This window comes from Protopterus annectens, chromosome 17.part0 (assembly GCF_019279795.1).
Source record: "Protopterus annectens isolate FY-2018-M chromosome 17.part0, PAN1.0, whole genome shotgun sequence".
Lineage (NCBI taxonomy): Eukaryota > Metazoa > Chordata > Ceratodontiformes > Protopteridae > Protopterus > Protopterus annectens.
In genome coordinates, this window is record NC_056751.1 from 58,782,885 (window position 1) to 58,806,056 (window position 23,172).

Below are 23,172 nucleotides of genomic sequence, written 5' to 3' on the forward strand. Positions count from 1 at the left end.
AATTCTGTAGGTATTGCCACTCAACGCCCAACTAGCTGCTCTAAGCTTGTTGTCTCACAATTTGTTTGCACTATATTGTTGCTTTACAGGTTACAGTTTTATGGACAGTACTACAGAGAAAATTTGCTTTCTAGGTGTTTGCCAGAGGCCAATAATTGATACATTTTGTAAGGAATTTAAAACAGGCTGGTCTGTTAAAGAAGTGATAGTAGTCAGATAAATTGCTGGCTGAAAAAAGCTTAAATTAAGAAAGAGCATTCAAATGTCTTAAGCATTAGAAAGAGAGCACAAGAATGAATATGATCCACATAAACATAACAGAAGCTTCTAGTGGAAAAATAAAGGTAAATACAGTTTGCATAATAATGCATAAATTAAGGAGAAATGATACACAAAAGAAGCAAAATGTGGTTAAAAGACATTGCAGATAAGATGAAATTACTTATTAGACTGTAGATTAGATTAAAAAAAGATATATTATGGCTGAAGATTGGTCAAATGTGGAAGTCTGCAGGACACAGTTTGCAAATATGAAATTGTTGAAATGTGCCAAAAGTAACCCCATATTAAAATGGCTGAAAGTATGCAACCCCACCTAGTAATAGTGCTGCATGCCATGTCCAAGTAGCTGAGAATAGGAAACAGAAAACGGAGTCTAAGTAAGTATGCATTATACAACCTGCATAAAAATAAACACACTCAGGCCGTCTTAACACCGTTTGAACAGTGTTTACATTTCTTCATGGTCCACCACCCCCCTATCAAATACAGTTATTCAAAGTCTACTGTGTACAGAATGTATTGAAATGATGGACTTCGATAAAAATACAAAAATAAAATTCACATTTCTTTTAGGGTGTAAACTCTCCTGCATCTTTTTACATTGATGTTCTTATTCAGCTTCCCTAGATTATGTGACCTCAGCAGTGTTATAAATAAATAAGGGAGTGAATGGGCAAAACCCCTACATGGATGTACAGGGGGTGTTTACTAGCTTTTGCAAAATATTTCCAGGTAATATTTCTAGTTACTGTTGACCAAAGTTGAGTCTTCTTTGGTGATGAACACTGTTTGATGAATTGTGTATGATGATTTGAAACCTATCAAACTGTGTAATGAATAACTGAAGTACTCCCAGCATCAATGATGACGCATGAATGAAGAAACTGCACTATATGAAACAGAGATGTCTGCAGTGTCACTGTGATGAATAATGCAGAATAAGCAAAACTGTAAATTTATGTAAAAGAGCAAGAAATCGAAGAATGTAAAAGTACTTTGAGAACATATGCAAGACGCATTGTGGTTGCCTGTGGCTGTTACACCCATGCTGGTAGGACAAAGATGATGATTAAAGGAAATTAATATAGACTGGAATTCTATAAATTATTTGCCAGAGGCCAAGCAAACTCTTTAATCAATATTTTGCAAAAACATAATACAGGGAGTGTTTAAAGATGAGCGGAGAACATTGAAGTAAACTGTAGCAGTCCTCACATTGCTGAGAGCAGCACACTCATCTTTGATTTTGGGAAGGTCACAAGCCTGGAGGTTATGCTATCACAGCAGATGCTTGGATTTATGTTGCAGCACTGGCACTGTAGTGCATCATATTGGGGTTCTGTATCCATCTGGTGCCTTCCTTCAAAAGAGACCACTAAACTGAGATCCATTTGCTTAAGTTGGTGGTAGCTCAAATGAATTTTAAAGATCCCATGACAGTTAGTGAAAAGAGGCTGATGTTATTTTATCAGATGAGTCTTCTAGACTATTAGTGTATGTAGCAAATATATAGTCATTAGATATGGCACAGACATTTGTTTACTCTGTACTGTCAGATACAGACATGCCCAAACCTGTTATGTTTTAATGTGTTTTCTTTTTTTGCCTTACCTATGTTATTTGGATATATTGTTAATAAAGCATATTAAGTTGAGGAAACACATATTGGTAAAATGCATGCTTATTCATTTCCAGATCATGCCTTCCCTATGATGTTTGCATAGACAACTTCAGCTGTTAATGTGATATTGGGAGGAGGGAATGAAAAAGGACACTTAGTAGCTCTAATCTTTTCTCTTGCAATTTCATGATCTCACCAATAAGTTTTCATTCTCATATTACAGGTCACAAAATAATTAACTAAATTTGAGTTAAAATTGCCAACCATAGCTCTTAGCAAAACACATTCTGATATTAAATTCAAAATAATGATCATAATAATTTTCTGAAAGTCACTTATTTTCTAATTTCAGTAGGACTGATCACTTAAAACATAAAGTCTCATATTATCAGGCATTAAATAATAACTCAGACTTATAAAATCCTTACAAAAGTAATACCTAAGGGCATTAAAATAAATGTATAAAGTCTGTTTCTAATCTTCCAAGGACCACTGAAAAAATTCCATTTGTTGTGACCTATTCCTCAAAGAATGCCTGGAGAAAATATTATTCATCTTAAGTAATCTCTGTACAATCTCAGTTTTGGTTATATAGTTTCTGGACTGTACAAATCCTAATAAGAACATAACTGGATTGTCTTTGTAAGTAATGGAATCAAAACTTAATGATTAATCAATTATCAGTTACTACATTTAATCAATGATTTGTTAACCTATATGCCATTTATTATTTTTGTAACCTAGAAGAATTATATAAGTCCATAGATTTAAGGGTAACATGTTTGCTCAACTAAGTTTAAATAGTTAGACTGACAAGCAATATGATTACTTGCCAAAAGCAACTATGCTAACATTGTAATGCATGAAACAAATACATAAAGTAAGTGGTATAACCCTCTAATCCATAAAAATAATTTACTGTTCTGTACAATCACACTAATTTCCCCCAAGTGAATATTCACATACTTTGAGAGTCACTGGCATATTACTCCACAAACCTCCACAGCCAGCCATTTTTTAATTTGTGTTCATTCATTAACTTTGTGAATCCAGAAAGAACAGGATATTTTCAGAGGTGATCAAGGAGCGCTGTCTAGTCTAATGTCTTGTTCAGAATCATACTGCAGACAACTGAAACGTGATGGAATCAAACCCAGGACTGTAAGATAAAGCTTGCAGCACATAGGCCTATTCCTCTGTGGTACTGATATAATACATGAGCAAACTCTAGGAACAATGCTTAACACCACTACCTAGACATCACATCTCACAAGGTCAAACCTGAGGATTAACGAAGGATGCAGCTTCTTGTAATGAGTATAGTTCTTCTCGTGTTTAGGACACACAGTGGGTTAGTGAATGTGTATGTCACACACACAACTTCCTTTTTCAGGTTGTACCCTGCCATATTAGCAAAGAAACTTGATGTATCTGGTTACCTTTCCTGGGTATCTTTATTATAATAAAAATACACATGCAAAGCCACAGAGATTCTGATAAATCCAGCTCAACAACTTAAAACGTAATATTAGCGCTTTCGTTTTATTTTACAACAAAACTTCTTCAGATGAAGTGAACCAAACACATACACTGTTTAAATGCAATTCTAAAGTCATGTGATAACTTTATTAAAATCATGTGATCAGCTTAAAAATCATGTGACAGTCAAAAACTTATAGAATCATGTGATCAGCTTTAAGTCATGTGACAGCCTAATCCCCTGAACAAATTATGCATTCAGGCAACATATTCAATAAGTTCAAAACTGAAGTAAACAAAATCAAAGACTGAATATCTAAATACATCATGTAAAACTTTCTTTTACCAAACAATAATAAATACTTTTATGTAAGAGCAATCATTAAATAGTAAATTTTATACTGAGAAAAATTGCCTGATAAATAGTTAGCAATATAATCTTTCTAAAGCTCTTAGTTTTAAAAGACAGCTAATAGAAAGCTGGTCATTAATGCCTGGCCAAGAACTTCCATTAAGTGCGAGTTGCCAGTATAAGTAATGTTCTTCCAACTTAAGTTGCCATGGGCCACCATGTTCACTAGGGGTTACCTTTAACATAATTACACATTTAAAAATGTGGTCTGGCCAGTCCATTAAGTGTTTTGCTAGGGCATTGTTTGTTTTCCTTTTCTCAATGTCATATAAATGTTCAGCAATTCTTTCTTTGAACTTGCGCTCAGTTTTGTCTATGTAGAAAGCCGGGCAATGTTGACAGAGTGCAGTGTATACTACCCCTCCTGTCAGACAGTTAAATGATGTTTTTGTATAAAATGTAAAGTTCTTTATAACTGTTCACCATCAAAATGTAGGGGCAGATGGAACAGCATTATAAGTTGTGATAAAGGATCTGATAAAGGTTGTGTTTTGTACTTGATGATGTACGGATGCAGGGATGTTAAGTTCACTAGAAGAGGTAATATTGTCAGCCATTAAATCACTTGCTGTACATAAATTTCAGGTCTTGGTGTTCCATAATGACCTAAAATTGGGTTAAAAAAGCTACTTTCTCTTTAATTTATCACTTTGTAGATTAGTTGATTTACCATACCAATGGGGTAACCTCTAGCCAGAAACATACTCTTTATTGTCTCACATTCATTTAAAAAAATGTCAAATCCTGACACCATCCATGCTGCCCTTATGAACTGACCCTTGACTACAGCACGTTTTTGGTGGGGGGGTGTGCACTTGAAAACTGCAAATAATTGTTTGAAAGGGTGGGTTTTCGATAAATCTGGGTGGAGAATTTGACTCTCTCGTTGTATTTAGATAGAAGGATGTCTAGTTATGCAATCCTAGATGTACTGGCCTCAAAGGTGAACTTTAAAAGGTTTGTTGCTGTATTAATGTAGTCGAAAAACATATTAAAATTTTCAAGGTTATCATTCCATGCAATAAAAAATATCATCCAAAAAACGTGTATACAACATATAATATTTCATAAATTCTGAATTAAATACAAACTTGTTTTCCCATGTTGTCACTGCTATGTTCACAATGAGCCCGCCACATGCAGAGCCCATTGCTACACCTGTAACTTGGTTATAGTACTCACTCATGTTCAACTAATACAGTATATAATTATTTTTCAACACAATTTCAATTAAAGTTTCGTTGGGGTTTACATTATCCTGACTTACACCCTTCAGTGTTAAATATTCTAAAAAACATTCGATACCTTGTTCATGGGGGAATGATAGTATACAATACAAGTCCTTGACGTCAACAGTAATGAGTAAGTTGTTGTTGTTTGTCTTTTGGCTTTTCCCGGTTAGGGGTAGCCACAGCGGAACTCCGGTCCGCTAATGATTGGCAGTAGATTTTCACGAATGCCGAGGTGCCAGCTCGACGTTCAACCTTCAATGAAGGCACGCCCCATTACGCATGTCTTTTGAACACCCACCCAACCACGGGGATGACATGCAGACTCCACACAAAAGGCACTCCCCACACTCCAGCCTAGAATTGAATGGGAGAACCTCTTGCTGTGAGGCAACAATGCTACCGCTGCACCACCGCAGACTACAGTAATGAGTAATTTTCATTAAACTAAAGTTGATTTATTTTCCCAAAAAAATCCTAAGAGTCTTTACAAATGTGTTTTTCTTGGGTAACTAGATGTTTTAATTTTTCGACAAGGAATTCAGCACATGGGTGTGTTATCGAATCTCTGCCATCTACAATTGGTCTCATTGGTGGCTTTTCAATATTTCTGTGGTGTTTTGGGATGCCAAAGATTGAAAATATGATAGGTGCCATAGAATTCAAGTAATTGTATTCATTCACATCAATTTGTTTGTCTATGAATAAATCATTAAGTGTGTCCCTCACTCTTTTGTATAATGAGTTTAGTTAGTTTAGTGACACTTTACTATAGGTAGTTCCCGAAAGCATATCAACCATTTTTTGTTTGTAGTCATGTGCCTCTATTATCACCAACCTCCCACCTTTTTTGGTTTCATAAGCCTCAAATTTTGGTCACTTAATTCTTTTAACCACTTTTTCTCCCAGGTAGTAAATTTTCATTAGTATCTAAGTTCAATATTTCATAAATTCTGAATTAAATACAAATTTGTTTTCCCATGTTGTCATAACTATGCTTGCAAAGAGCCCACCACATGTGGAGCCCATTACTATGGGTCAACTTCTAAATCTTCCAAACTTGAAAAGGAAACCGGCAAGACAATTAACCTCAGCGAATGCACCAAATCCAAACACAGTGATGCTAATAGACTGCAATTTGAAGTTTATATAAGGTTTATTTTAAGCTCAACAATGACCATAAGCTTTTCGTCAGTGTTCCACACCAACTTCATCAGAAAAACAAAAAATACATTCCAATTTGCACCTTAATAAAAAGCTCATACATCACATGACTACTTAGTAATTAAGCCAATACATTCACAACAGCAGCTCAAACCCTCCCCTATGAACTCAACCTTCCTGAACAACCAGTTGAAAGAAAAAATCCATACCTATATAAACCTTACTACAAAGGTAAACAGCAAATAAAAAATTAATAAAAAATTGTTTTTGAAAAATAAAAAGAATCTACCAAAACACATTAAAATTACCTAACTAAACTTCTTAATTTTAAAATACAAGAAATAGATAACATTTCATTAAGACCTGGATTATGATAAGCCTCAAGTTTTAGCTACCACATCAATTCCTTTTGTTCTAAAAGTAACATATCTGGACCCCCCCCCATTGGAAGGGACTACCTGATCAACAACTAAAAAAGTAAATTCATGCCCCGGGTATTCCTTAACATGCCTAGCAAGTACATTCTCCGTCTTCTCTTTTTTGATGGCATATAGGTGTTCATAAAGGCGTTCCTGAAGTTTCCTATCAGTTTTTCCTATATAAAACACTGGGCACGAAGAGCACCTAGCCAAATATACCACATGTGAACTGGCACAGTTGAATCTACCTCTAATTTTTTTCTCCCCAATACTAAAAAAGGTTCCTGCTTTAATGAACCTACAATATTTACACATATTACATTTGTACATCCCCCTCCCCAGGGCATAATTTGAATTCCTCTGTAGAATACTCTTCAGGTTCAACCCCCTCCTGAATACCACCTTAGGCATTGTTTCAAACTGTGAGTTACCTTGCATGTCTAATCGTAAAATACTCCAGTTCTTCTTTATGATGGAGAAAATGTCCCCTGCATCGACATTGAAAGTTGTAATGAAACTGCAAGAGTAATTCACACGTACTTGCATATGGGATGGCTCAGAATTCGAGGGTACTACATTATTCCCCAAAATTGGTACATAGAACCCATTCTCCCTCTTGCCACAAACTTCCTTGATCAATTCTGCTATAAGGTGGTCTGGGTATCCCCTATTCAGAAAAAGCTCACGAATAAACTCACATTCTTCAAGGAAGTCACTGAACTTGGACACTATCCTCGCCACCCTCACCAGCTGCCCCTTTACTATTAACCTCTTCTGGTGGAAGGGGTGACTGCTCTCAAAATGTAACTAACTGTTAGATAAAGTTGCTTTACGATGAATATTAGCAATAAAACAACCTGAAGAGATATCCTTAAATAACTCCACATCTAACTAAAAAATCCTCTCCTTAGAAAAATTGTGTAAATTTCAAAAAACTAGTGGAGGTATTAAAACTATCTAACAGTGTCTCAGCCACTTCCCTCTCCCCCTGAAGGATGATAAAAATATCATCCAAGAATCTAGTGTAAAGCAGGGTTTTCTCCTGAATGATGGAATTAGGGAAGACAAACTCTCTCTCCCAGTAAGTCATCACCAAATTGGCAACACTGGCCCCACAGGGAGACACCATAGGGACCCCTATTAATTGGTGAAACCTACGGTTGTTAAAGGAGAAAAAATTACAGGTTAAAACGATGTCCAATAGCTCCCTCACCATCAGAATGTCCCCAGCAGGTGCTTGTTTAATGGTCATAATGGCTTCAATCCACTCTAACGCTATAGAGTGGGGGATGGAAGAGTACAAATCAATAACATCAATTGTCAAGAAATTACTCTCCCCTGAAAAAGGAATTTTATTGACCCTCTCAAGAAATGACCAAGAGTCTTTGGAAATATGGGACTCACTCGACACATACTTTTTCAAAATCATGTCCACCACCTTCACCCCAGCATAAGTCACACTTCCCCTTGCACTCACCAGTTGGCACATGGGGGGGTCATGCACGTTCTTATGAATCTTCGGATTGCCAAACAGAACAGGTATCCTGGGATTAGGGGTACAAATATAATTAAAAACTTCCACATTAATAACTCCATTAATGAACATGTCATTAAAATAAGTGTGGAGCCTGGTCACACTCTGATTCAACTCATTTCTTGAAACCTCCCTATAAGTTTCAGATGCCAGAATTTTTTCCATTCTCTGAATATAATCAACATCTTCCATCACTACTAGTCCTCCCCCCTTATCAGGCTGCATAACCCTCACAGAAGAATTGGTTAACAATTCCAAAAAACACTGCTCATCTTTGTTGATGTTATAAATGGCAGTTCGTTCATTTCTAAGTCACACAGTCATTCAAAGAGGCAAAGGGAATGATGTAGAGAGGGATTAAATGTACTTGGAACGTGAAAATCCTTCGGCCTCATGACCTGATCACCAAAAATGAGCTGGAAATTGAGCTTTCTAATGAAAAGCTTAAGATCAATCAATGTATTGGCCACATCTGCTCTCCTACTGGGCACGAATGTCAAACCCTTAGCCAGGAGGTCCACCAATGGTGAAGTAAAAACAAACCCTGAATAGTTGTAGATCTTAAAGTCCTTTCTGGTATTGGTAACAATCTGACACAGGCTCATTGCTGTAAATACTGTAGGAAAGACAGGCAAACCTAATTCCTCCTCCTGGTTCTGTATCCCACCCTCCTCCCCGGCGAAGGTTGGAGGGTTGAGGCATTGTCCTGAAAATTTTGATCCTCGGCTTCTGATACTGAATCGGATAGTTGATTCCTGGAAGTCAACCGATCACTATGCTGAGCCTGATTCTGTTGAGCCAAACCACCAGGAGTACCCACCTCATTCCCCAATGATGACCTATTGGTCCTGGAAGTATCTATGGCTGGCGTGGGACCGAAGGAATAGGCAGCTGGAGATAAAAAAAAATCGCCTTGGGATCTGGGTGGTTTAGGATAAGCCACCCCCTCCCTATAAGCCTTTAAGTCCCTCTGAAGTTTCCTAACTTTGTTGGAATTAATTTTATACAATTGCTGGTTGATGCTAGTAAAAATACAGTCATAATCGTATCTATATCTGTTGAAGTTGGAATCATGTCTTACAGCCTCATCCAGCACAGTAAGCTCCCCAGACAATACACTGATGGACTCTTTGTAATGTTTACAAATCAAATTCAATAATTCAAAGCCGTGTCTATCGAACAGCAAAAGTAAGTCCTTATGGAAGGCAGAGCCTTCCTCTAATCCTGTAGGATACTGCCACTTCTAAATCTTGAAAGCTCAAAATTCAAAATACTGTGTCCAAAATCTTGAAAGTTCAAAATAGTGAAAACTCAAAATACTGAATTTCATAATATCAAAAAAAAAAAACTACAGGATACTAACACTTACTATACTCCACCAGAAGTACATAAAGAAATAAATAAAAGACAAAGCATATTAGTTTACTCCAAGTATTAATGGGGTCAAGCCCCCCCGGCACCCCCACATCCCTTGCTACTTAAATATATGTTGTTTTTTGGATAACATCTTTATTGTATGGAATGATGACCTTGAAAAATTTAATATGTTTTTCAACTACATTAATAAAACAACAAACTTTTTAAAGTTTACCTTTGCGGCCAGTACATCTAGGATTGCATACCTAGACATACTTCTATCTAAAGACATTGACGAATTCTCTACCCAGATTTATCGAAAATCCACCTTTTCAAACACTTATTTGCATTTTTAAAGCACACACCCCCCCACCACCACCAAAAACGTTCTGTAGTCAAGGGTCAGTTCATAAGGGCAGCATGGATGGTGTCAGGGTTTGATCATTTTTTAGATAAATGTGAGATAATAAAGAGTATGTTTTTGGCTAGACGTTACCCACTTGGTATGGTAAATCAACTAATGTACGAATTGATAAATGAAAGAGAAAGTGGCTTCCTTAACCCAATTTTAGGTAATTGTGAAACACCAAGACCTGAAATTTATGTATCAGCAAGAGATTTAATGGCTGACAATATTACCTCTTCTAGTAAACTTAACATCCCTAAACCCGCACATCATCTACTACAAAACACAACCTTTACCAGATCCTTTATCACAACTTATAATGCTGACAGTGCAAGTATTAGGAGCATTATTCAAAAGGACTGGGCTATTCTAAGGGATGACAGACACATTATTGAGAAAGTGGGGGATATACCGCACATAATATACAGAAGGGGTTGTAATGTTAAAAACATTGTGGAACATTTTAACAGAACATCCACACATAAGAGTAATAAAATTCATCATATGTCTAAATGTGGATGCTGTTCCATCTGCCCCTACATTTTGATGGGTGAACGGTTTGTTATAAAGAATTTTACATTTTATATAAAAGGAGCATTTAACTGTCTGACAGGAAGGGTAGTATACGCTGCACTCTGTCAACATTGCCTGGCTTTCTACATAGGCAAAACTTAGCGCAAGGTCAAAGAAAGAAAGAATTGTTGAACATCTATATGACATTGAGAAAAGGAAAACAAACAATGCCCTAGCCAAACACTTAATGGAATAGCCAGACCACATTTTTAAATGTGTAATTATGTTAAAGGTAACCCCTAGTGAACGTGGTGACCCATGGCAGCTTAAGTTGGAAGAACCTGAGTTATATTGACAGCTCACATTTAATGCAAGTTCTTGGCCAGGGATTAATGACCAGATTTCTATTAGCTGCCTTTTAAAACAAAGGGCTTTAGAAAGATGATAATGCTACCTTTTTTATCAGGCAGATTTTCTCAGTATAAAATTTACTGTTTAATGAGTGCTCTTACATAAAACTATTTATTATTGTTTGGAAAAAGAAAGTTTTACAGGTTGATATATTCAGATATTCAGGCTTTGATTTTGTTTACTTCAATTTTGAACTTATTGAATATGTTGCCTTAATGCACAATTTGTTCAGGGGATTAGACTGTCACATGACTTAAAGCTGATCACATAATTGTACAAGTTTTGGGCTAACACATGATTTTAAGCTGATCACATGATTTTAAAAGGTTTGGCTGTCTCGTGATTTTAAGCTGATCACATGCTTTTAAAATGTTATAACATGACCTTTTAGAATTGTATTTAAACAGTGTATGTGTTTGATTCACTTCAACTGAAAAAGTTTTGTTATAAAATAAAACAACAGCACTAATATTACATTTTAAGTTGTTGAGCTGGATTTGTTGGAATCTCTGTAGCCTTGCATGTGTTTTATCTTTATTTGAATACTCATTGTGGTATAGTGGTACTATAGAATGCAATTTCAGATATATCACATGGTGTACAGAAGCTGTGGATAGAGCCTGGTCCAAATTAAAGTGCTCTTTTTGGAGCTATAAGCAGAACATCTTTTGCATTCAGCAGAGATGAGAATGGTGAAAATGACCAAGATACCATTTGTTGCAAAATGGTGAAGTAATGAACTTTAAGTACTTCATAGCAAATAGTCTGGTGGGTGAAACCTGAAAGCAGAAATGGTATTGAGCTAACAGAAAAAAAATTAAAACGCTAATAAAAATAGAGTAATGAAATTAAATGAACATGTGGAAAGTTCAGAAACTTCTCAGTCAGTACTCCTATCATCCATTTTGAATACAGCTACAAAGCAAGATATTTGAGCAAAAATGACTAAAGTCACATTATAACATATTCAAACAGTAGAACCTTCTCCACAGGAATCTTGTAGGGAATGTTTTGATCATTTCTGACTAGCATCTGGTGTATCATAATAATAATAAATCTCAGGAAGTCATTTTTTTCACATTGCTAGAGATGAAAATAAAACTGTAGTCTTATTAATGGGACAAAAACTAACTTAACAGTAATCTAAGACAGATTAATGCAGTACTGTGAACCTTACAAAAAACTGCTATATATATATATATATATATATATATATATATATAATATATATATATATATATATATATATATATATATATATATATATATTTTTATTTTTTTTTTTTTTTAACCAGAAACCAAGGACTACTAGAATAAAATGATGCATGTGTGACTGTATTGAAGCAGAAAGTTAAAACATATGCATCATTCATCACTCAGAGAGGCAGAACTGTCTGGTATAAAATGATAAATTGAGAGGCAAGCACTGGATTGAAACTAATTTAGCACTAAAAGCTGTGACTGTAACTGAATCAAATGAAATAACAAATATGTGTGAAAGCTTGTAGATGAAGTGATGTGCACAAGACATAAAAAATGAAGCTGAAAAGAAACTGTTGGTACATAACAATTGTGCAAAACAGTACAGAAATTCTATGGCAGAAAAAAGGCAGAACTGGGAACCAGGATATGACTGCGTAATACAAATAAGAAGAAAAAATGCAGGACCACCTCTTTTCATGTGTAAAGATAAAGCCCTGACTGTTACCTAGGTGACCTAAGTTAAATTAGTAGGAAGGTAGGAATGATGAAACTTTGCAGGACTGTCACTCAATGTGGGGAAGGAAGAGGGAAGATGTTTTGGCAGGAGCAGGTGGTTCTTGTAAGCCCAATGTAGACCTGTGTTAAAAAGGTGCCCCAAATTGGTAATTGGGTGGGTAATAAGGCATTCTCACTGTCTTAAAGGGAGAGGCTGGAACATGCCTGGGACCATATCTCATGGCTTGCAGTAGCCTGCCAATAGTCTGACAGAACAGTAGAGGAGTATGTTTTTTTCTATAACATGTATAAAGTCATCCTTTGTGGGCAGTAATGACAACTCTCTGTCTCTGTGCTTTCCTGTCATACCTCGTCTCTTCTAGTGGAGAACAGCTGACGATCCCAAATGAGAGGAGTTAATATTCTAGATTATGCTGCATGAACTGTGAATTGTAGACATGATGGGCTCAAGGGATGCCACACTGCTACAGAAATGCAACCTCCACTTGATCAATGAGTATCCAGTGGTTAAAAAATTGAGAGAAACAGCTAAACTGACACTATGTTGCTCAAAATGTAGATACAGACAGGAGGGCAAAGCTTGCTCTGCAATGTATAAAGCGTGCAGAAATTGTGGTTTACAAAATCATTTCTCTAAAAATGTGTAAAACAAAGAGAAGAACAGAAACAAAGTGAGCACAATGTTTTATAAATAACTGATAAAAATAGAAGTTTAGATAATTTATTTGCAATGGAGTTGTTTCTTTAAATACAGTAACTTAGGAAAAAGCAGAAATACAGATGTTTTGCCAGAAATTGAAAATTTGCACTGATATACTGTGCATTAATAGCAAAATATTAATACAATCTTAGTACTGGTGCATAGTGTAATATCTTGACAATCACAGCAGTCAAAGATTTGTATTTGCAAACCACAGACAATAGCTAAAATGTTTGCTCCATTAGTTAAGAATATGGTTACTGTGGTTAGCCAATTAGGATAAGAGTCGGCATAGATCTGCAAGTTTTGAACAAAGCAATTCTAAGGGAACATTGTCCACTCACGGTTATTGAAGAAGGCGCATCCATGATGCCAAGATCTAAATATTTATTAGTTATTAATGTAAACCAGGGCTTCTTACAAACCATACTTGATCCAGCTCTGTCAAAGTTGTGCACTTTTAGAAAACTATTTGGGATAATGCAGATCTTGAGAATGCCATTTGATATTTCATCCGTACCTGATATCTTCCAGCACAAACATTTGAGAATGTGGATGGCATTGTAAATATCATTAATGATATACTGGTGTGGGTAAAATATAGAATGGAACATAATAAACCAAGATTCAATATTATCCTAATTTATTTTAAATCAGTCAAAAGCCTGTTTGTTTCTGGTAAAACTGTTTGTAAAGGGCAAATAATAGAACTGTGGCCAGGAACAAGAGAAGTTTCACAATGCTAAAGATATTAGTGAAATAATCTGTGACTCTCCATTATTATGATCTCACAGAAGTATTACTAAAGGAGGGTTAACAAATTGTCTTTGGTTTATGAGCATTGGCTAAGGTACAAATATGCTATTGTGTAAAGCTCTGAACTCTTATAATATCTTATATAATCTTATCACTACATGCATGGGAGACATGTTTATATGTTGACACATCATAAGCCAGTGCAGAGCATTTCTCTGAAGCCACTACATAAAACACCCTTACATCATCACTGAATGCTGTTAACTTTACAGATGTAGGATCTAAAAGTTGTGCGCAAAGCAAAAAGAGAGTTAAAAACTTCAGATGCAATGTATGTAGCATATCTGAAAGAAAGTACGGACCGATTGCTGAATCATGACTTATAAGTGATGTTTATTATTCTGTATCTACCAGTATTAGAAGAATAGTACAAGAATGTAGGGACTGTACAGAGGCTCATACAATACAGTTGCTGAAAGAGATAGTAATGACAGAATGGCCAGATGACAAGATGAAAGAATTTATGCAAGTACAGGTGTCCTACATAGATTATGATGAGATTACTGTGTGCAAGGTATGTGGCTCAAATGAAAAAGAATACTTGGGTCTGATCAGCTTTAAGATAAAATGCTAAACAAAGCTCCATGAATCAAGACTTCCATAATTTTTAACTAGAATGGGAGTTTAAACATATTACCATCAGTCTGAGATAGCAATAATCCACTTGGCAAGTGGAAAGAATGATTCAAAATCGTTAAGAACATCATGAGAAAATGTGTTGTTAATGCAAAGCAAGACAATTACCAAGCTTTACTAAAATATTGAAACACTCCACTACAGCCAGCAAGTTCTACACATCAAAACTAGTAATAGGGAGAGGACTCAAAGCTAAAATGAGTAAGTGTTGCTTCATCTTAAGGCTATACCAAATGTAAAGGAGGTTTGGCAAGAAGTTCCAAAAAAAAAAAAAAAAAAACAGATGGTCTACTATGGCACAATGGGAAGAGGTAAAACGTCTTTACTCCCAGGAGAAAGTGTGAGAGTACAAAATGCAGTAGACAAACATTCAGAGCTAGAAGAGACATCAGAGTAAAAACATTCATAGCTTCTGGGTTTTACATTGTTAAAATAAGACATGATCATTGACTCAAGAGAAACAGGACACATCTGTACACACCAGGAGTGACTTAATTCCAGAACAGGCACAGAGAATACAAATTGTTACATTATATAACAGAAGAATCAAGGAAATTAGCAATTGTTTTTGAATACATTTTTCAAGTATTTGGCGAGGAAAGATAAGACTGCTATAGGACTAAAGTTATACATGTCTGTTGAATTTCCTTCTTTGTGCAGAGGGATACTGTGTGACTTTTTCCAGAGAGAGGGAACATGGGATTCCTAGATTGACCTATTTATAAAGATTGAGACAGGATAAGTAATGCTGTCGGCTGCTATTTTTAGGTACTCGCTTGGAAGGTCATCAGCTGAAGTAGAACATGGTTTAAGTTTGTTTAAGCGTAGTCTTACATAGGATGTGGGCACAGGTTTGAAGGTGAAAGTGGATGTGGTGATATGTAGCTGTTGGGCAGAGTTGGGAGTAGATGGTGAAGAATCCTTGGTTAGAGATGCTATACTACCTATAAAGTCAGAGCTGAATTGTTTTGCAGTTTCAAGTGGTGAGTTATCAGGAGAGGGGTTTAGGTTGAATTTTTGTCCAGGATGTAAGATTCCTTTAATGGATGTCCAAAATTTAAGGTTTTGTTTACTATTATTTTCAAAGTTATTAAAGTATTGTTTTTTTTTTTTTTTTTTCAGTTATTTGCTTTTTAGTACTGTGATGATATGGGCAAGTGCCAGCATAGCCAGCTAGTGTTTTTTAAAGTATGATATGTCCTTTGAAAAGCAAAATGATTTATACAAGATGCTTGTGTTATAAATGTATTACATCTGTATGTCATTTGTATATCAAAATGATTTTGCACAGATGCTTGTGCTGAAAATGTGTTTGTAAGATTTGCTTGTGTTGAAATGTAGCAACAGTGCACCCTGCTGAAATGAAGAGAAATGTGCATGTATGACTGTAGCTTAATATAATATATATGTTTTAATAGAGGATACTGGCACAGCAGAGGTTAACTTTAAGAAAAATAAGGGAAATGTAATGAGCTAATAACCCATTAAAAGGCACCCCACAGTGTTGAATAAGACTGGAGATGTTGGGTTTGGGAAATAGCCTTTGTCCATTAGCTCTGAAAAAGGGGAGGCCACAAGCACTGCCATAAACATTTGGATGTGTATTGTGGCCATCTGTGCTAAATTCCTGTCTCAGCTTCAAAGGGAAATACTGTGAGAACCTAGAGTCAGGTGACCAGATGAAGTCATTCTGCCAGCCTCTTGAAATAACATTTTAGATATTACAAACAAAAATCTCAGAGTATTGAGTATTCTGTTTGGTAAACCTGACTAGAAAGACCCTCAGCCACAGCTTCTTGCCTTGCTGTAGTAAGAACTTAACTAGGGAACAGTAATTCTCTTAGATTCAGTCAGGAATATAGTGAATCTTCAAATATTCTTTTTCTTTATTTCTATGAGTCTGTCCATCAATGTTAATTTCAATATTTTCTGTGATCTGAACTCTGTGGTTTACTGTAAATATATATTCAGTATTTTCATGCTCTTCCATTATTTATTATTAAATATATTTAAAATGTTATTGTGGCTGGTCCTTGTAGAAAGTATCTAACCTTGGACAGTGCTTATATTTATTTGGTTACACTGTGTGGGCCACTCGAGAAGGCCTAGCCATCTTGGTGAACTACTGCCATTTGCATTGGTATTATTACACAGTATAATTGGATACCCTTTTAAGAGCCTTATAGTAACTGACTGGTGGCAGTAATAACTACCTTATAGTCTGGACAAAGTTGGTGGAGTGGGTAATCTGTGTCAGCCTTTCCCAGATGTGTGTGCGTGTGCGTGTGTGTGTGTCTAAAAATTAAATTTTAAAGAGTGCGTGTGTATCAGCTACTTGGGTCAGTGACACAAAGGACTGGATTCACAAAGAGGGGGCTGGAAAACTTGGCTTGGACAGTAGGCTGAGGACCTAAGCCTAGAGCTGTATCAGTGGGGAGTCTTATTGGGGACCTGGAGGGAGACAGATATAGAGATATCCAGACTTTGGTATGAGTGTGTTCCCTGTGTGCTCTTAAGGGAAATTGTACATGATGCAGAGAGGCTGTTTCTGGAAATACTGAGTCTATCCATTTGCATTCCAAGTACACATCCCTCTCCACTGTCAGTGGTGAGGATTCAGGCCCCTTTATTACTGACCCAGCATGGGGATGACACATATTGGTGGCCATCACATACTGGTAGCAGTGGTGGGCATCACATTGTTGGTTGGCAGTGGTGGGACCATCACTTGCTCACACACTGGTGAGCAATGGTGTGGATATTGAATTTCTGAGCCTGTAAGCAGTGATCACTAAAGAAGGTGTTTGTACTTTCAAGCAGCCACGTGGTAGACATTCAGAGTTTCATATCACAATAATTTACATTTACATTTATATACATTTTGTTAGCTTAGTTAGTCAGGGAGAGCAGGCAAGGATGTCAGCAGAGGATTATGGCAAGCTAAGAAGGAACCAGTTGACTGAAATGTGCCAAGCCAAAGGACTGGGCATGCCAACCTGACTAAAGGGTAAATGATTACAGCCTTAATCACAGCTACAGCATAGACCAGCAACCAGGAAGATAACCAAACTGTTGATGGGAACTTGCAGCTCTCAGAAACAGGACAGTACAACTTTTCTCAGAGGACATAAAAACCCATCTGGAGTTAAAGATACTTGAACTGGAAGCCAAACAGTTGGAATTCGAATCAGCAGAGCAAATATGGCATTTGGAGGCTGGAGAAAAAGAGACACTGAGAAGTCTGGAAGCAAAAGAAAATGAGAGGCAGAGACAACATGAAAAGGAAATGCTAACTCTTCACCAGGGTCGTAAAAGTAATGGGAAAGGGAGTAACCATAGCCCAGAAACAATAAAGGTCAGTAAACTTCTTCCTCAGTACCATGAAGGTGATCATTTTGATGGTTTTATTCATATATTTGAAAGAGTATGCAAACTATTCTAGCCTGTTCTGCCTGCTGTTTTAGCATCTTCCAGTAGTGTAACCTTCATTTCTCAGCTAATACAAACACTGTGAGGCATCCCTATAGCAGTTCTCTACCAGCAAGCTGCATCTGCAAAAGTCTGTGGCCAGTTTACTTAAAGTACAGGAACATTATAGTGTATGTTAATGATTTAACCCTTCTATGATTGTCAATTTTATTAGAATGTATTCAGGGAGTGCAGACTACCGGTAACCTCCACCCCCACCAGACATCTCTCTAAACCCAATACTTCCTAGTGTGGAATAATTGTTTTACTCAGTCTTCTCCATCCCAATACACTTGTCCATATTTCTCCCACTCCATACTCACTCCTGGCATAAGGTTTTTATTTCTCTAAGAATTCCTAGTCTACAAAATTGTCAGTTGCATAGATACTTTTCACAGTACCTAGTAGACTAAGTGACTGTTCCTTGCTGTGCAGCTATAGAACTTGGCTCTGCCCGCTACCTTCTGCCTTCACTACACTCTGGATTAACTCCGCTCCCCTACCCTGCCCCCATTCCCTCCCACCCTTAAAATCACTCAAATGTATCTAAATCTAACCACTCCCACTCACACGTGTCTACCAATCACCACCTATACAATTCTGAATTATAAAGTAGCCCACATTTTCACACTAATTCTAATCAACACCCACCCATTAGCACACATATATTAACCTTTTTACCAATCCCTACCCTTTTTACCATTACAAAATGCTATCAATACATTGATATCAATACAAACAACTCTCTTATGTTATACACATCTGACAGTTGTCACACCCTGTAATCAAAACAGGCCAATCTCCACTATACCCCTCCCCCACCATTACAATACAACACATATCCACCTACACATTCAGCTGCTCTAACCTCCCACATAGTCACCCTCCTGTCTGTTTTAATCCCTGCTCTACCACATACCCACAAACTCACAACTATCACCTCTCCCTCCAACATCTCACAACACACTCTGACCACACCCTGTTAGTCCCACTCTAACAATCTCACACTAATAAAGCACACAATGTTACATTCACTAAAACACACATCATTACATCCACTAAAACAAACACTATTTACTACCTTATCTCTCCACACAGCCAACCTATTCACACTAGCCCTTCTTTATCATTTAACTAACTTCTACATCCCCATCTACTATGGCCACCCCACCAACTCTCCACTGCCCATAACCCACCACTACAACTCCCAAATTTCACCCAACCTCTACAACAACACATAAATAGACTACCTCCCACTTAAATATCATCAAACCAGACACAAAAATGAACCACTATTTAGAAACCACAAACAACTAAGCAAACTTATAACAACTTTATTTCATATATTATCAAAACTAAAACTCAGTGATGACATCCACTTCAACCCTGGCCCCAAGACTACCAATAAACAAATTACCACTTACACCTCAATCAACTCCACCACACACCTTCACCCCAAACAACACTCCCTGCTCTTTCTTAATATAAATTTAAGAAGTATACTAAACAAAATCCATAACCTCCATGCACTAATTGACTTAAATTCTCCTGACATAACCATTTTGACTGAAACTTGGCTTAAACCACATGTCAAAAACAATGAAATACTTCCCCCAGGGTTCAACATATATAGACTTGACCATCAAAATAACCATGGATGAGGTGTAGCAATAATGTTTAAACAAAATCTAGCCCTAGAAGTTATCAACACCACACTTCCTACATCTAACAATGCAGAATTACTTATCACCAAACCGAATATCGACAAGAACAAAACACTAATCATAGTGGCTATCTATATCCCTCCAGGAGATAACACTAGCACAGTTGAAGACATACTTCACTGGCTATCCACAACCTTCCACCAAGAAACCATAATTATGGGTGGCCTCAACACTGACTGGTCCACCTATAATTCCAATAATCCATCCAATTTTATTAACCTATATGGTTTCTCCCAGCTCATACAAACCCCCACAAGAATAGACAAAACCTCCAACAGACAATCCATCCTGGATTGGACTCTCACAAATTAAAATAACACACCCCTTCTAGCAGGATGCCTCCCCAGTACCATAAGTGACCACCTACCCACATACCTAATCAGAAACACTCTTAGTCCACGTAGACAAGTAGTCTATAGGCCAATCCGCAACAAGAAAAAATGTAATACCCACATTTTTCAACTCTCTCTTCCAACAAATTAACTGGTCCCCCCTTAAAACACTACCACTAGATGACGCTGTTCAACACTTTAACACCACCTTCCTCGACATCCTAAACAGCCTGGCCCCCTGCAGAATAGCTAAATTAAAACATCACCACACACCCTGGCTTAGAAACAACACCAAAGACCTACTAAAAAAACAGGACAAGGCATGGGAACACTGGCTAACTAACAAAAGCAATGACAACCTTCTACTGTTCAAACAACTTAGGAATAAAGTCAAATCCCAGATAAAAGCTGACAAAAAAGCCTACTACATCACTGCACAGCAAAGAAACAAAAACAACCCCAAAAAATTCTGGACCACTATAAACAAACTCCTGCAACCTGGTAGTACATCCACCCCCAATCTTACCACACCCCATCAAATGATAACATCGCAACACAATTCAATTCCATTTTCATAAACACAATTCACTCACTTATTGACTATGACCAAAACATCACTACTACAATCCCTGTAGCCAACAATGAGGGTGTAAACTCCTTCTCCTTTAACCCTGTCCCAACCCAGACCATAAAAGAACTACTCAGTATTTTAAGCCCACCAGCCTAGCTGCTGACAACCTTCCATAAGAATTCCTCAAAGCTGCCTCAGAAGTCGTAGCCTACCCCATTTCTATCCTCATCAACTGCTCTATCTCTGAGAACCATGTCCCACTAATCTGGAAAGTCTCCTATATCACCCCTCTGCATAAAGGTGGCAACTCTACTGAGCTTACTAATTACAGGCCCATTGCCATTCTTTCACCCTCTCCAGAATACTAGAAAAATGTATTCACTCCCAGTTTCTAAACTACCTTCTCTCCAATAACCTCCTATCAAACACACAACATGGTTTTCACCCCCACCACAGTACCACAACCGCCCTCCTCAGTTTTACTAACACAATAAATAAACACAGAAATCAGAATAAATATGTCTCATCCATCTTTCTAGATTCCTCAAAGGCATTCAACACAGTTTCACAGCAAAACTGCTGTCAGAACTGGCCACATTACATATCAGTCATTCTTCCCTATTAGGCCCCCTACTTCTTACCATTTTCACAAATCAACTCCGTAAGTCCACATCTCTCGCCTCTGTCATCCTATATGCAGATGACTCTACCCTGATATGCACCAACCCCTCTCTGACACAACAACAGGCTATAACACAACAATCCTTCCTAGAAGTAGAATCCTGGCTAACTAACACTAACCTCATACTGAACCCAAGCAAGACCAAACTCATGCTCTTTCTCCCCACCAAAACACCCAATCCCTCAGCCACTTTTCAAATCCACTCCTCCAACAACACAATCGTAAACACCAGCTCACATACCAAATTACTAGGTGTCACAATTGAAAGCAAATTAAAATTTGACCTACACCTCTCTCAAACCATTAAAAAAACACACATCAAACTAGGCTCTCTTTACCAAATTAATCCTTTCATAACTAGCCATTCTAGACTAAGCATCACCAGGACTCATCTCTTATCTACTGTTCTCTATGCTTTTCCCATCTTTACAAACCTTAACAAAACTGACCTTACCAAACTTGAATCCGCCTATAATAAAATAGCCAAGTTCACCACTAGCTCCCCATATAGGTCCCACCACTGCTCTGCCCTGCAACAAATAAATTGGCTAGAATTCCCACAACAACTAACCTATACCCAACTTGTCTTTACTCACCAACTAATATACCAGCCAAACAGAACCCCAGCCCTACAACAATTACTCCAACCATATGCCAACACTCAGCAACTCCAATCCACACACAAAACATTCCTCCAAGTTTCCAAAAGCAACAACAAAGCCAGGGACACCCTCTACTCCCACCACATTTCTAAACTTTGTAACTCAATCCCTCAACACATCCTAAATGCTACCAACCTGCACCAATTCAAAACTCTGCTCAAAGACCAACTCACTAACAGCTGGCTTTGCTCCTGCACCAAGCCAGGCTAATACCACATAAACCCACATCAAATTTCATCCCCTAAATTTTATAGTCTCCATGTATACCCCACTCCCACTTGTTAACACCACCTATCAGCTACCTGCAGTAAGAGTATAATTTGATAATTTGTTTTCTTTTGTAAGGGTATACATATGTACACGTATTAAATTATACTCAAATGATCAACTAAAGATGGACCCCTGCCCTCAAAAAAATATATATATATATATATATATATATATATATATATATATATATATATATATATATAAATATATATATATATATATATATATATATATATATATATATATGGGTCTACCTGAAAACGACAAAAGTGCAGAACACCAACAACGAGAACATTGACACTGGAAGATCGACAACGGAGAAGACTAACAGTTGAGAATCCCAATGCTGAGAACATTGACATGTTAAGGTAAGTGTGCGATAGGGACGGACGTTAGGGTTAGGGTTTGGATACGGTAAGTGTATGATAGTGACGGATGTTAGGGTAGGGTGCGGGTCAGGTAAGTGTGCGATAGTGACGGACTTTAGGTTTAGGGGCAGGTTAAGCGAGTTAGGTTTAGGGCGCAGGTAAGGTAAGTGTGCGATAGTGACAGACTTAAGGGTTAGGGGCGGATTAAGAGAGTTAGGGTTAGGGTGCAGGTAAGGTAAGTGTGTGATAGTGACAGAGTTATGGGTTAGGGGCAGATTAAGTGAGTTAGGGTTAGGGTGTGGGTAAGATAAGTGTGCGATAGTGATGGACCTTAGGGTTAGGGTTTGGGTTAAGGTTAGTGCATAGATAGCTGTGTATGTAAGGTTTAGTGTAGGTTT